Source organism: Tupaia chinensis, unplaced genomic scaffold (assembly GCF_000334495.1).
Source record: "Tupaia chinensis unplaced genomic scaffold, TupChi_1.0 Scaffold000503_1, whole genome shotgun sequence".
In the NCBI taxonomy this organism is placed as follows: domain Eukaryota; kingdom Metazoa; phylum Chordata; class Mammalia; order Scandentia; family Tupaiidae; genus Tupaia; species Tupaia belangeri.
In genome coordinates, this window is record NW_006160015.1 from 1,203,975 (window position 1) to 1,217,040 (window position 13,066).

A 13,066-nucleotide genomic window follows, 5' to 3' on the forward strand; every position below is an offset into this window, starting at 1 on the left:
AAACAATTTCTGTTCTTGCAGAGGGCAATCACTGGGTCTCTGGTGGCAACCAGTCTGGGGTCTAAGTGGCCACAGTCAGCAATTTGTATCTGGTGGATTTCATATCTCGTAAAACATTCTAAGAATTTGAGTTAAATTTGAGTCAAGTGGGGTTTTGGGGAATCCTATGGCTCTGACTCAAGGAGTTTGGTCCCTGTGATCGTGTCACATCACTGTGTTCTGAGCAAAAGGTGAAGATGTTGTGGCAAAGCCAGCTAATGGCCAAACCAGACATGGGCTTCCCTGGTAGCTTCTAGCCTGCTAAGTAGTGGTATGCCTCCACGGCTGGGCCATAAGGGGACTTTTAAGAAGTCCTCAAGGGTCAGGGGCTGGTTGCCTTGGAAACTGACCATGTGATTAGAGGTTTAGCACTTCCAGTCCCACCTCCAGCCCCTGGGAATGGGAGATGGGAAATTGACTTGCTCACTTGTGATATGTATTTTGTACTGTTATGATTTTCATTGAACCTAAAGATGCTTACAATGTATTTATGGTTATGTTTTTGATAATGCTGACTCCATATTTGACAATACTGACTCCACCTGTTAAGAATTTTACCTTGTGGGGAGCCAGCAGTTAGCATAATGGCTATGTCACTGGACTCCCACGTAGTCGAACACGGTTCGCATCCCGGGCCCAGTGGCTTAAAACTCACGCCGGGCGCGTGTTCATGTGTGCCCAAGATCCCGAGAGGAGAATGGAGGAGAAGGGATTGTGGTGTGGCTATCCCCCCAGGGGGTGATTTCTCTTTTTCTGTCTTTCTGGCAAGCACCCTACAGCAAAAACCTATCCAAAAAATAAAAATAAAAAAAGAAGAATTTTACCTTGTTGCACTAGTTGTAACTGAGCCAATAGCCTGGCTGATGGCTACTTTGACAGCTGTGTGTTGGTATGCAAATAAAGTAATTAGCATTTGGGACTTTGCCCTCCAAACTTGCCATCTGAGATAACATGTCATTGAGACTCTAAGTACTACTTCTTTTAAAATGTCATTTGAGGAGCTGGCAGGTGCTGTGGTGGTTAAGGCTCTGGACTCCCACATGACTGACTGCAATTTGAGTCCTGGACCTGGCAGCTTGCTTTCTCACTTTCTTTCTCTTTCTCTGGTCAAGTCAAAAAGTAATAAAAATAAAATAATTCTTTTTAAAAATGAAAATTGAGGCACATCTTGCTGTGACTCAGCTCTTTGAGAGTATTCATCTAAAATGGCACCAGTACCAGGTACTCTGCCTGGGTAAAAATCCCCTTGACTTTACTGTTGATGACCTCGAGGAATCTCAGACCCATGTGAGTGAGTGCCATGTTGAGGAGGGTGGTTTCCGGGATCACATGAAAGCTTCTTCCACAGATGCATGATGTTTCGATCATTATTAGCACTTTATATTCATGTGATTTTCCTTCCCTTCACTGTTTTTGGTTTGTTTGTGTTTATGTTTGTGTTTTTGTGTTTGTTCTTGTTTTTGTTTTTGCTATAGGGCGCATATGCTTACCAGAGAGAAACAGAGAGACTGAAAGAAAATGAGAAATCAGCTCCCAAAGGAGATTGGCCATATGCAGCAGTCCCTCTCCTACATTCTCCTCTTGGGATTTTGGGCGTGCACACCCACAATCCTAGCATGTTATTCAAGTCACTGGGTCAGGGACTTGAACCATGCAGTTGGCCCTACATGACTCAGCACCTTAACTACCACACTATCTACTGGCCTTTGTTGTTTTTTTTTTTAAATCTATTTGACCTTTTTTATTTTTTGCTTATTTCCTTGCTTATGTGTTTGTGCATGTGTTTTGCAATAAACCAATTTATTTGGAAATTGTTTTTGTTTTATTTGGCTTGTCCTTTGATTTGGGATAAAGTAAGCTGTTCTTCTCAAAGAGAGGTTAAATTGTCACCAGGTGTTGGGGAACCAGTTCACTTCTGCTGGGCCCAGAGCAATATCACCAATCGCCAATGATGGAATCAATTATGCTCGTGTACGCTGGAGAGCTGGGTGGTGTGGGAGTAAACCTCCATACATTTGGTGTCAAGAGTGTTGAGTGCGTATGGAAAAAGGCATTTTTTAAAATTTTAGGTTATGAACCATTTTTATGGCATGCGCTAAGTTTGGTAAGCATTTAGATCATTGTCTGAAATACAGCAAGTTGTACACACAAGGCTTTTGGGTGATCTTTGTTGGTTCATTTGGGAGGGGTACTTTCCTTGATAAAAAGCTTGGGAATAACAGGTAGCAATTTAGTAAAATACCAATCATAGGAAAAATAAAATCCAGTCAAGCAAAAATAGAAACTTTCCAACCAACACATTTAGAATTCCCCCTTTTATTAAAACCAAAGCGATCCAGGTTTTCCCATCTTTACATGTTGCTCAGAATATAGTGGGGTGACAACTTGATCACGGGGACTGACTCTTCCATTTCCTGTTTATCTCAATATGCTCCTAATGTGACATTTTAGGTGGCTACTCAGGAGTTAAGGATAAAAGGAAATATGAGGGCCTGGAGAAAGAGTTCGATGTAGTGATTTACAAAGGAGAAATAAACTGTGATCTTGACTCGATTGAGAGATGGGAGAGGTATGTGTCAAAGATAATTACTTTGTAATCTTAGAAAGAAAAGCAGAGAGCAGTCTCTCTACTTTTCTTGTCAAGAATGGCTTCCAATTTAATGGTAGTAAAACCAGTTCAGGGGCTTGGGATGCCTACAACAGCAAGAGAAATGCCCAACATTCTTCTGATGGTATGAACTGAGACATCCAAATGACAACTGCACCTTCTAGCAATTTAACTGCAAACGGAAATCCGCAGCTCCAGCACTACCTAGAATTCTAGGACATGCTCAATGCTCAGGTGGGACACACGGTGGTCAGTCTCTTTGGGACCCTAATTACAACCAATAATTGCATAAAGGCCTCCATGTCACCCAGGCGAAACGTGGGCCAGTCCCTCCAGCCTTCCTTAAATTGCCTTCTTGTAAAGTGTTGTCACTTCTGGGGTTGTCCTTAATTTACCAGGATGAAAACAGGCAGTCGTGGAAAGCAAATGCAGCAGGTCTTTCAACTTCCGTCAGGGAGGAGGCCGGACTAAGCAAACTTTCCAAACAACAGGAGAAATCAGCTTTTACTCTGTGGCTCTCATGAGTTTCCTAAGGTCCCAGCGCAAGGTCATCCCCAGCCTTGAGGACCTCTCGTTGGCCCCTTTAGAAACATGGGTCCACCCACCTGTGTTTCAGGCACGAGTGAATTCAGTTTACACAGCCGGCACCGTAGCTTTGCCTGCGTCTTAGCAAAGTTATTTCCACCTTCCGTCTCCATCTACACATGTGAACTCAGGTCCCATCGATATACAAGTGTAATCTGAAAGTTCAAGGGAAAATGAAATCAAAAGACAGGTTTATTTGGTTGCAATAACTTTTTAATCCATGCACAGTCTTTTCAGAATATGTATCTTCATAAAATTTTGAAGACTCCTTGTATTTTAAATAACCTTCTCTGAAAGGTGCCAGCTTTCTGCTGGTATTTCGTAGAGGACATTGAACTCTGTAAATGCACTATAAGTAAATAAATCCCAATCACTGTTATAAAAAAAAAAAAAAGTCCTGTTTTTGTTTTTGCTAAGTCATCCTTACCTTTGAATTTTCAAAGGGAAACACAAAGTCAGTTTGGCTGGATTAGCCACTTTGCTGGAATTTCAGACTATTTGGTTCCAAATTCCAAATGTGGTGAGCTTCAGAGCTACAAGCATGGTTTTTGGTCTAATTTTTTTTAATTGCCAGAGGATATGTGCACCCCCAGCAGGCCCTCTCACCACAAGCTCTCTCCTCCATTTCTCCATCAGGATTCTGGGCACACAGGCGCACATAACCAGTGTGTTTCTCAGGTTGCTGGGATCCGGATTCAAACTGCAAGGTTTACTGTGTGGGATCTGGCAGCCTTAACTACCAAACCACAGAACTGGCCCCAAGGAGAAAGCTTTATATAGTCTTGTAGTTCCTGAAGGGAGGCCTTGGCCCATTCTGGACCATAACCGTTCAGATCTTAGTGTGCTGGTGCAGGTGTTACTGAACTCAGACCAAGTCCACTGGCCCAAGTGCCACAAACCAAACTGTACAAAGGCATGTTCAAAGGCTTTGTTTAAAACTTGAGTCAGCAGTGGGACCAACAAATGGCATAATGGCTATATCGCTGGACTCCCAAGTAGTCAACTGCGGTTCAAGTCCTGGACCTGGCAACTTAAACTCACACCAGGTATGTGTGCGTGCGTGCCCAAGATCCTGAGAGAAGAATAGAGGAGAAGGGATTGCGGTGTGGCCATCCCCCCTGGGGGGGGGCTGATTTCTCCTTTCTGTCTCTCTGTCTCTCTCTGTCTTTTTGGCAAGTGCAAAAACAAACCACCCCAAAAAAAAAAATCTCTAAAAAAAAAAAAAAAAAAAACTTGAGTCAGCAGAAAAAAAGGTTGAATCTTAACCTTAACATAGATAAGAGTTTTACTAATTGTCATGGGACATCATACCAGAGTGAGAATTTGAGAAGTAGGTCACAAGTACGGAGATGAGATGGCCTACTCGGTAAGATTGATGGCAGGTAGGTGTGGCTTTCTCTAGGCTTCTGAGAATGGAATTTTACAGCAAACAACACATGGCCAGAGTTTAGTCCTCAATGTAATGAAAGTTATGTAACTATGGTCTCTCTTGAAATATCTTGTTGTACTGAAATTCAGGTAACTGAAACTATAGATAGGGAAGACAAACTATACCCACTGTGAGCGTGAAGTAGAACTCAGGTACAGACTGACTTGAATCATAGGAAAAATAAAATCCAGTCAAGCAAAAATAGAAACTTTCCAACCAACACATTTAGAATTCCCCCTTTTATTAAAACCAAAGCGATCCAGGTTTTCCCATCTTTACATGTTGCTCAGAATATAGTGGGGTGACAACTTGATCACGGGGACTGACTCTTCCATTTCCTGTTTATCTCAATATGCTCCTAATGTGACATTTTAGGTGGCTACTCAGGAGTTAAGGATAAAAGGAAATATGAGGGCCTGGAGAAAGAGTTCGATGTAGTGATTTACAAAGGAGAAATAAACTGTGATCTTGACTCGATTGAGAGATGGGAGAGGTATGTGTCAAAGATAATTACTTTGTAATCTTAGAAAGAAAAGCAGAGAGCAGTCTCTCTACTTTTCTTGTCAAGAATGGCTTCCAATTTAATGGTAGGAAAACCAGTTCAGGGGCTTGGGATGCCTACAACAGCAAGAGAAATGCCCAACATTCTTCTGATGGTATGAACTGAGACATCCAAATGACAACTGCACCTTCTAGCAATTTAACTGCAAACGGAAATCCGCAGCTCCAGCACTACCTAGAATTCTAGGACATGCTCAATGCTCAGGTGGGACACACGGTGGTCAGTCTCTTTGGGACCCTAATTACAACCAATAATTGCATAAAGGCCTCCATGTCACCCAGGCGAAACGTGGGCCAGTCCCTCCAGCCTTCCTTAAATTGCCTTCTTGTAAAGTGTTGTCACTTCTGGGGTTGTCCTTAATTTACCAGGATGAAAACAGGCAGTCGTGGAAAGCAAATGCAGCAGGTCTTTCAACTTCCGTCAGGGAGGAGGCCGGACTAAGCAAACTTTCCAAACAACAGGAGAAATCAGCTTTTACTCTGTGGCTCTCATGAGTTTCCTAAGGTCCCAGCGCAAGGTCATCCCCAGCCTTGAGGACCTCTCGTTGGCCCCTTTAGAAACATGGGTCCACCCACCTGTGTTTCAGGCACGAGTGAATTCAGTTTACACAGCCGGCACCGTAGCTTTGCCTGCGTCTTAGCAAAGTTATTTCCACCTTCCGTCTCCATCTACACATGTGAACTCAGGTCCCATCGATATACAAGTGTAATCTGAAAGTTCAAGGGAAAATGAAATCAAAAGACAGGTTTATTTGGTTGCAATAACTTTTTAATCCATGCACAGTCTTTTCAGAATATGTATCTTCATAAAATTTTGAAGACTCCTTGTATTTTAAATAACCTTCTCTGAAAGGTGCCAGCTTTCTGCTGGTATTTCGTAGAGGACATTGAACTCTGTAAATGCACTATAAGTAAATAAATCCCAATCACTGTTATAAAAAAAAAAAAAAGTCCTGTTTTTGTTTTTGCTAAGTCATCCTTACCTTTGAATTTTCAAAGGGAAACACAAAGTCAGTTTGGCTGGATTAGCCACTTTGCTGGAATTTCAGACTATTTGGTTCCAAATTCCAAATGTGGTGAGCTTCAGAGCTACAAGCATGGTTTTTGGTCTAATTTTTTTTAATTGCCAGAGGATATGTGCACCCCCAGCAGGCCCTCTCACCACAAGCTCTCTCCTCCATTTCTCCATCAGGATTCTGGGCACACAGGCGCACATAACCAGTGTGTTTCTCAGGTTGCTGGGATCCGGATTCAAACTGCAAGGTTTACTGTGTGGGATCTGGCAGCCTTAACTACCAAACCACAGAACTGGCCCCAAGGAGAAAGCTTTATATAGTCTTGTAGTTCCTGAAGGGAGGCCTTGGCCCATTCTGGACCATAACCGTTCAGATCTTAGTGTGCTGGTGCAGGTGTTACTGAACTCAGACCAAGTCCACTGGCCCAAGTGCCACAAACCAAACTGTACAAAGGCATGTTCAAAGGCTTTGTTTAAAACTTGAGTCAGCAGTGGGACCAACAAATGGCATAATGGCTATATCGCTGGACTCCCAAGTAGTCAACTGCGGTTCAAGTCCTGGACCTGGCAACTTAAACTCACACCAGGTATGTGTGCGTGCGTGCCCAAGATCCTGAGAGAAGAATAGAGGAGAAGGGATTGCGGTGTGGCCATCCCCCCTGGGGGGGGGCTGATTTCTCCTTTCTGTCTCTCTGTCTCTCTCTGTCTTTTTGGCAAGCACATGCATCCTATAACAAAATATCTCTCAAAAAAAAAAAAAAAAACTTGAGTCAGCAGAAAAAAAGGTTGAAGCTTAACCTTAACATAGATAAGAGTTTTACTAATTGTCATGGGACATCATACCAGAGTGAGAATTTGAGAAGTAGGTCACAAGTACGGAGATGAGATGGCCTACTCGGTAAGATTGATGGCAGGTAGGTGTGGCTTTCTCTAGGCTTCTGAGAATGGAATTTTACAGCAAACAACACATGGCCAGAGTTTAGTCCTCAATGTAATGAAAGTTATGTAACTATGGTCTCTCTTGAAATATCTTGTTGTACTGAAATTCAGGTAACTGAAACTATAGATAGGGAAGACAAACTATACCCACTGTGAGCGTGAAGTAGAACTCAGGTACAGACTGACTTGAAGGTTTCCTGTGACTCTGTGGGAAAAAATAGAAGAGAAGCTGGGATACTCTTCCCAGCTGGGACCTGGGCAGAGCTACTAGTGGACAGGACTGAACCTCACAGGCATCCACAGGAAACAAGGACATGCCAGGAGGCAACATCAGGAGGGACACCGAAAAGAAGGGAGAGTGCAAACCTGGGGCATCAAATCAGACCCTGGAGAGAAGCAGAAATGTCTGGTCTAGAGTGAGGTCAGAAGCAATGGTCAGAACCTAGCCCAGATAAGGGCATGGAGACTGTGGTCAGAGTCTGGTGACTGAGCAGCCAGGGTGCAACCTCCGCACCTTCCTTTCTTTCTTTCTTACTTTCTTTCTTTCTTTCTTTCTTTCTTTCTTTCTTTCTTTCTTCTTTCTTTCTTTCTTTCTTTCTTTCTTTCTTTCTTTCTTTCTTTCTTTCTTTCTTTCTTTCAAGAATTATTTTTATTGAACTTTATCTATTTATTTTAATTTGACCAGAGAGGGACAGAGTGAGAGAGAGAGAGGGAAAGTAAGAAAGCAAGCTGCCAGGTCCAGGTCTTGAACCATGGTCAGCCATGTGGGAATCCAGCAGCCTTAACCACCATGCCACCTGCCAGCCCCCAACCTCCACACCTTTCAATGTTCTCCCGGGACCGAGAGCAGGATAAGGCAGAATTCTTGTGCACAGCCATTCGATTCTTTGGTCGATTCTGTAGCTGCCAAGAACTAGGAGGTAGAGAAGAGTTAACTACTCCCCTGCAATGTCATTATTGGGTTAAACAGAATTCTGCCCCACGCGGAGTCGCTTATTAGGCAGACATTTATGAACAAGCAAGTATAAAAGCAGTTCACGTACACTGTTCTATAAACTCCATGAAATCCCAGCTCTCTGTAGTTGTAGGTGCTCTGATCTCTGGATTTAAAGATGAACCTGGGGAACCAGCAGTTAGCGTAATGGCTATGTCGCTGGACTCCCACGTAGTCGACCGCCATTCGCATCCCGGACCAGGTGGCTTAAAACTCACGCCAGGCGCGTGTGCGTGCATGCCCAAGATCCCGAGAGGAGAATGGAGGAGAAGGGATTGCGGTGTGACCATCCCCCCTGGGGGGTGATTTCTCGCTTTCTGTCTCTTCATGATTATATTTAGATTATTTTAGTTTATCTACATATCATTTTTTTTGGAGAGAGTTTTGCTATAGGGTGTGTGTGCTTACCAGAGAGACAAAAAACAAGAAATCACCCCCCAGGGAGAATGACCATGCTGCATTCCCTTCTCCTGCATTCTCTTCTCGGGATCTTGGATATGCATACACTCCCAACATGAGTTTTGAACCGCTGGGTCCAGGACTCAATCCATAGTCAACTCTGTAGGAGTCCAGCAATGTAACCATTACGTCATTTGCTGATCCCTCTACATATCTTGAATACCACTGATTCACCAACTCCTAGCACCCAGCATGCCAATTATACAAGGTTCATTTCATCGGTGAAAATATTTTAGTTCACACCGGACATTTGTTTACAGGAACTGTTAGATTGGTTTCTAAGTTACAGCAGAGTTGTAAGCATGGCTTATTGTTTGGTTCTTAGTTTACCTATCGTAATCACAGGTGTCATGAGCCTATTGACTACCTGTTGTGAGTTGAATTATGTCCTCAGAAGTATATATTGAGGTCCCAGTCTTCTACCCTGTACCTGTGTTTGCAAGCTTACTTGGAAACAGGGTCATTTAGACATAATCAAGTTAATATGATAAGGATAGCCCTAAATCCAATGACTGGTGTTCCTATAGAGAGAGACAGAGACAGATGACCATGTGCACATGGAGACAGAAGTTGGGAGGAATTCCAAGAGTGCCAGCAACCACAGAAGTTAGGATGACACAGGACCAGCTGGTGGCACAATGGTAACAAAATGCTCTGCAATGAGGACCCACATTGGGAGGTCCTAGGTTTGCATCCTGAGGCCACCCTGTACGTGCCGGGTGTGTACACGTGTGCCCATGATCTGGGTTAGCTGAGGCTGGAGCATGAAGACCCTGTGGGAGTACCCATGTCTGTCTGTCTCTCTCTCTCTCTCTCTCTCTCATCGAAGAGATAAGTAAATAAACTTTGCTTAAAAGTTGGGGGGGAGAGTGGGAAGAGACAGAATTCTTCCCTAAAACCTTGGCTTTAGACTGACAGCCTTCAGAACTGTGAGAAACTCATTGTCTGTCCCTTTTCAGCCTGCGGTGCTTTGCTGTCAGCCCTGGGAAGCTAACACGCTCTCCTGCCCCCATTGTATTTATTTCCTAGAGCACCTTATGTCTGATGTTAGCGTCTGTTGGCTTGTTTGTATCTGTTTCTCTCTACTCACATAGAAACTGTCCGAGCAGAGATCCTGCTTGTCTTCTTCATTTTTGTACCCACCACTGTATTTAAGGGGTTTGGCTGTAGTAAGTGCTCAGTAAATATTTCTGGAATGAATGAATGTATATGACTGTATTCGTTTCCCAGGCCTGGCATACAAAGCACCATGAACAGTGTGGTGTATAACAGCCGACTACATAAAAATGTATTCTCTTATAGTCCGGGAGCCTAGAAAAAGCAGCAGTTCTCAAAATAGGGTGGGCAGGAGATTAAAAACATACATGGAGTCACTCTTTGATTAAAAACATACATGGAGTCCCTCTTTCCAGGAAGACATAAAATGAGCAAGTTAAAAAACAAAATGCTGGGACCAGCAGTTGGCGTAATGGCTATGTTGCTGGACTCCCATGTAGTGAACCGCGGTTTGAGTCCCAGATCTGGTGGCTTAATCTCACGCCGGGCATGTGTGCATTCATGCCCAAAATCCTGAGGGGAAAATGGAGGAGAAGGGATTACTGTGTGGCCATCACCCTCGGAAGGTGATTTCTCTCTTTCTTTCTCTCTGTCTCTCTCTGTCTTTCTGGCGAGTGCACGCTCCCTACAGTAAAAACTTCTAAAAAACAAAACAAAACAAAACAAAAAACACAGCAACAAAAAAAAACAAAACCTTGGGTGATAGTGAAGTGAAACTGGAAAAACACATGTAGTGAGGTGTCAGGATCCGGGACAGTTAGACCTAATCTAGTGAAACTGATATAAAGGCTTTGCTGCCCAGTGCTCACACACCTGGTTAAATGCAACAGAGCCAGGGAAGGTGTCCTCTAACTGAGGACGTAACTGAGTTTTCTTCTTTCTTTCTTATTTATTTTTTGCCAGAGGCTATGTGCACTTGCCAGAAAGAGAGAAAGAAAGAGAAAGCACCTCTCCCCCATGGGACGTGGTAATGCCACAATTTTTTTTCCTCGGTTTTCCCATTCTACCAGAATTTTAGGCATACACACACACACACACACACACCAGCTAGGATTTTAACCAGACAACCATGTGCATGTGGGATCCAGCTTTCTCTGCACAGCACTTAACCACTGTGCTGGGCTACTGGCCCCATAACTGAGTTTTTAGTGCACTACTCTGTGGTGATGGAGTCCATGGTAGAATCAGTAAATCCAAAAGGCAACTGTTTTTTGCATTGCTTCTATTACTATCAATGAGCGTCTTGCTCAGAATCAATTTTGAATGAAAAACATTACCTCCAGTAAGACATTTAGTAGCAGGGACAAGCAAAAGCACAGTGCATGGGAAATCAAATCCAAATCTGGAAGGCATGTGTTCCACTGAGCACAAGTTGCTGCTCCGGCCGTGATGAAGGGTCCATAGTACTAACATGCCACAAGGTCGCTGGATGACTCCCCTAAGCAGAGAACGTTGTTGAGGTTCCAGGGTTGAATGCTGCTGTGGGCAAGTTGCACAGCAGCCGGGCCAGCTTAGAGAGGAAAGATCTGTGTTATGGTATCTGCTTCCACCCCTGGTACCTTCGTCACTTTGCTTACAAACTCACTGAGCAAGCCTTTGAAGGAGCTGAGTAAAGCGCTGTGAGAATACCTGATTTGGAAATATCTTCATCAGCTACGGACTTCCAGTGGAACAAAAAGATGTCTCACTACTTTGCCAAAAAATTCATCCGTCCACCCATATATCTCTTCCCTATAATTTGTTATATGTCTTCCAGACATTAATTCCTATCATCTGGCTCGCGCTTCAGCCATGATAGAAAAAATGAGAGAGAAAGAGAGAGAATACATAGAAGCAAAAAGAAAGAGATGAGGGAGAGAAGGAAGAGGGGGAGGGAGAGGGGGAGGGAGGGAAATGGCATATACTCTTACCTCAGACCATGCCTTCGAGGTGAAGTGGATGATCATAGGCTTGTATCAGTCAAATGTTCACCCAGGAGGAGCATTTCCCATCAACTCATTCAGATCTTCCCTGTGTAGCTGATAACACAGGGAATAATCTCTCTGATACAAGCATTCTGGGCAAAGTCTATTTCTTCCTGTCCTGTCAGCATGATGTTGTCAATGCAGTGGGCCAGACTGACACCTTGTGTAATACGGAGACAGTAAAAGCCTCTGCAAATTAAGTTGAGGCATAGCACCAGAAAATTTGTCATCTCACATGACAACTTTGAAGGGAGGCTGTGTTTTTGTCAGATAAGAGCCAACCATCTTTCATGTGGACTGTTTTTTGAGTTGGAGGAAAGAAGTCTCCAGCTCACTGGCTACACGTCGGGTACCAGAGGCTGCACTGCTTCCCTCTAGGAAAGGAGTCTACCTAGAACAGCAGCTGTAATTAGAGTTACGACCTGACCAGGTTGACAATCACCCACTATTTTTAGTCCAGATTCATTTGATTTCTGCACCAGCTACACTTGGAGGTATAGTTTAAAAATTCCACTTATAAAAGAGTCTGTTAGTTATTTCCCAATGTCTGTTCTTCTCATATTCCTAATAGTAGAGCCCTGGTTTGCAAATTGACACATTGTCCCTCTCTCCCTTTATAGCTAAGAGTAGCCATTTGACTAAATCCTGGCTAATGGAATGTAAATGGAAGAGTGAGTTTACATTTGAGAGTGGGTGTGAGTTTGTGTGTATGTGTGTGTGTGTGTGTGTGTAGGGGGGAAGACTTAGTCTCATGTTTTTGATTCCTGCAAACTGATATGGGGATGTAATTGTAGGCTTTCTTTTCTTTCTTTTAGAGACATTTTTGCTTTAGGGCAAATACTCTTACTAAAGAGACAGAGACAGAAAGCGTGAAATCACCCCACCTCCCCCAGGGAATGGTCATGCTGCCACCCCTTCTCCTCCATTTTCTCCTTGGCATTTTGGGCATGCACGCACATGCACTTGGTGTGAGTTTCAAGCCTCCTGGCCTGGGACTCAAACCACAGTTGGCCATGTGAGAGTCCAGAGATGTAGCATTATGCCATCTGCTGGTCCCAATTGTTGGCATTCTTGCAGCTGCAAAACCACAGGAGTAGATAACAACACCTTAGGACAGATGATGGAAAGAAAGTTTCTGTGGCTGGGAAGATGAAAAGAAATCAAAAGAGTTGAGTGAGAGGAGACATCCTGTGAGGTGGGAGGAGAACCCAAAGATAGTCACGCTCTAGAGAACAAAAGAAGAAAGTGATTTAAGAACAGATGCTTGGGACCAGCAGATGGCATAGTGGGGTGGACAGAAGTCTGACTACTTTTCCTATTTTTCCAAAATCTTTTCAAAAGGGGACTGGGGGGAACCAGCAGTTAGCATAATGGCTATGTCGCTGGACTCCCACGTAGTCGACCGCGGTTCACGTCC

At 43.7% G+C, this 13,066-nt stretch overlaps 1 long non-coding RNA gene across 4 annotated transcripts; it reads right to left on the reverse strand.

Moving 5' to 3' along the window:
* Positions 1 to 4,881: 4,881 nt before the first annotated feature.
* Positions 4,882 to 11,793, reverse strand: LOC114009271 (uncharacterized). Of its 4 annotated transcripts, XR_003550723.1 has the most exons (6): positions 11,596 to 11,793; positions 10,963 to 11,123; positions 7,997 to 8,089; positions 7,328 to 7,381; positions 5,799 to 5,933; positions 4,882 to 5,669 (listed from the first exon to the last, which is right to left on the reverse strand). It is a non-coding gene; the product is annotated as an uncharacterized LOC114009271 (long non-coding RNA). The 4 variants fall into 4 exon arrangements; XR_003550722.1 differs by lacking the exon at positions 7,328 to 7,381; XR_003550720.1 differs by lacking the exons at positions 7,328 to 7,381; positions 7,997 to 8,089.
* Between the last annotated feature and the right edge of the window lie 1,273 nt (positions 11,794 to 13,066).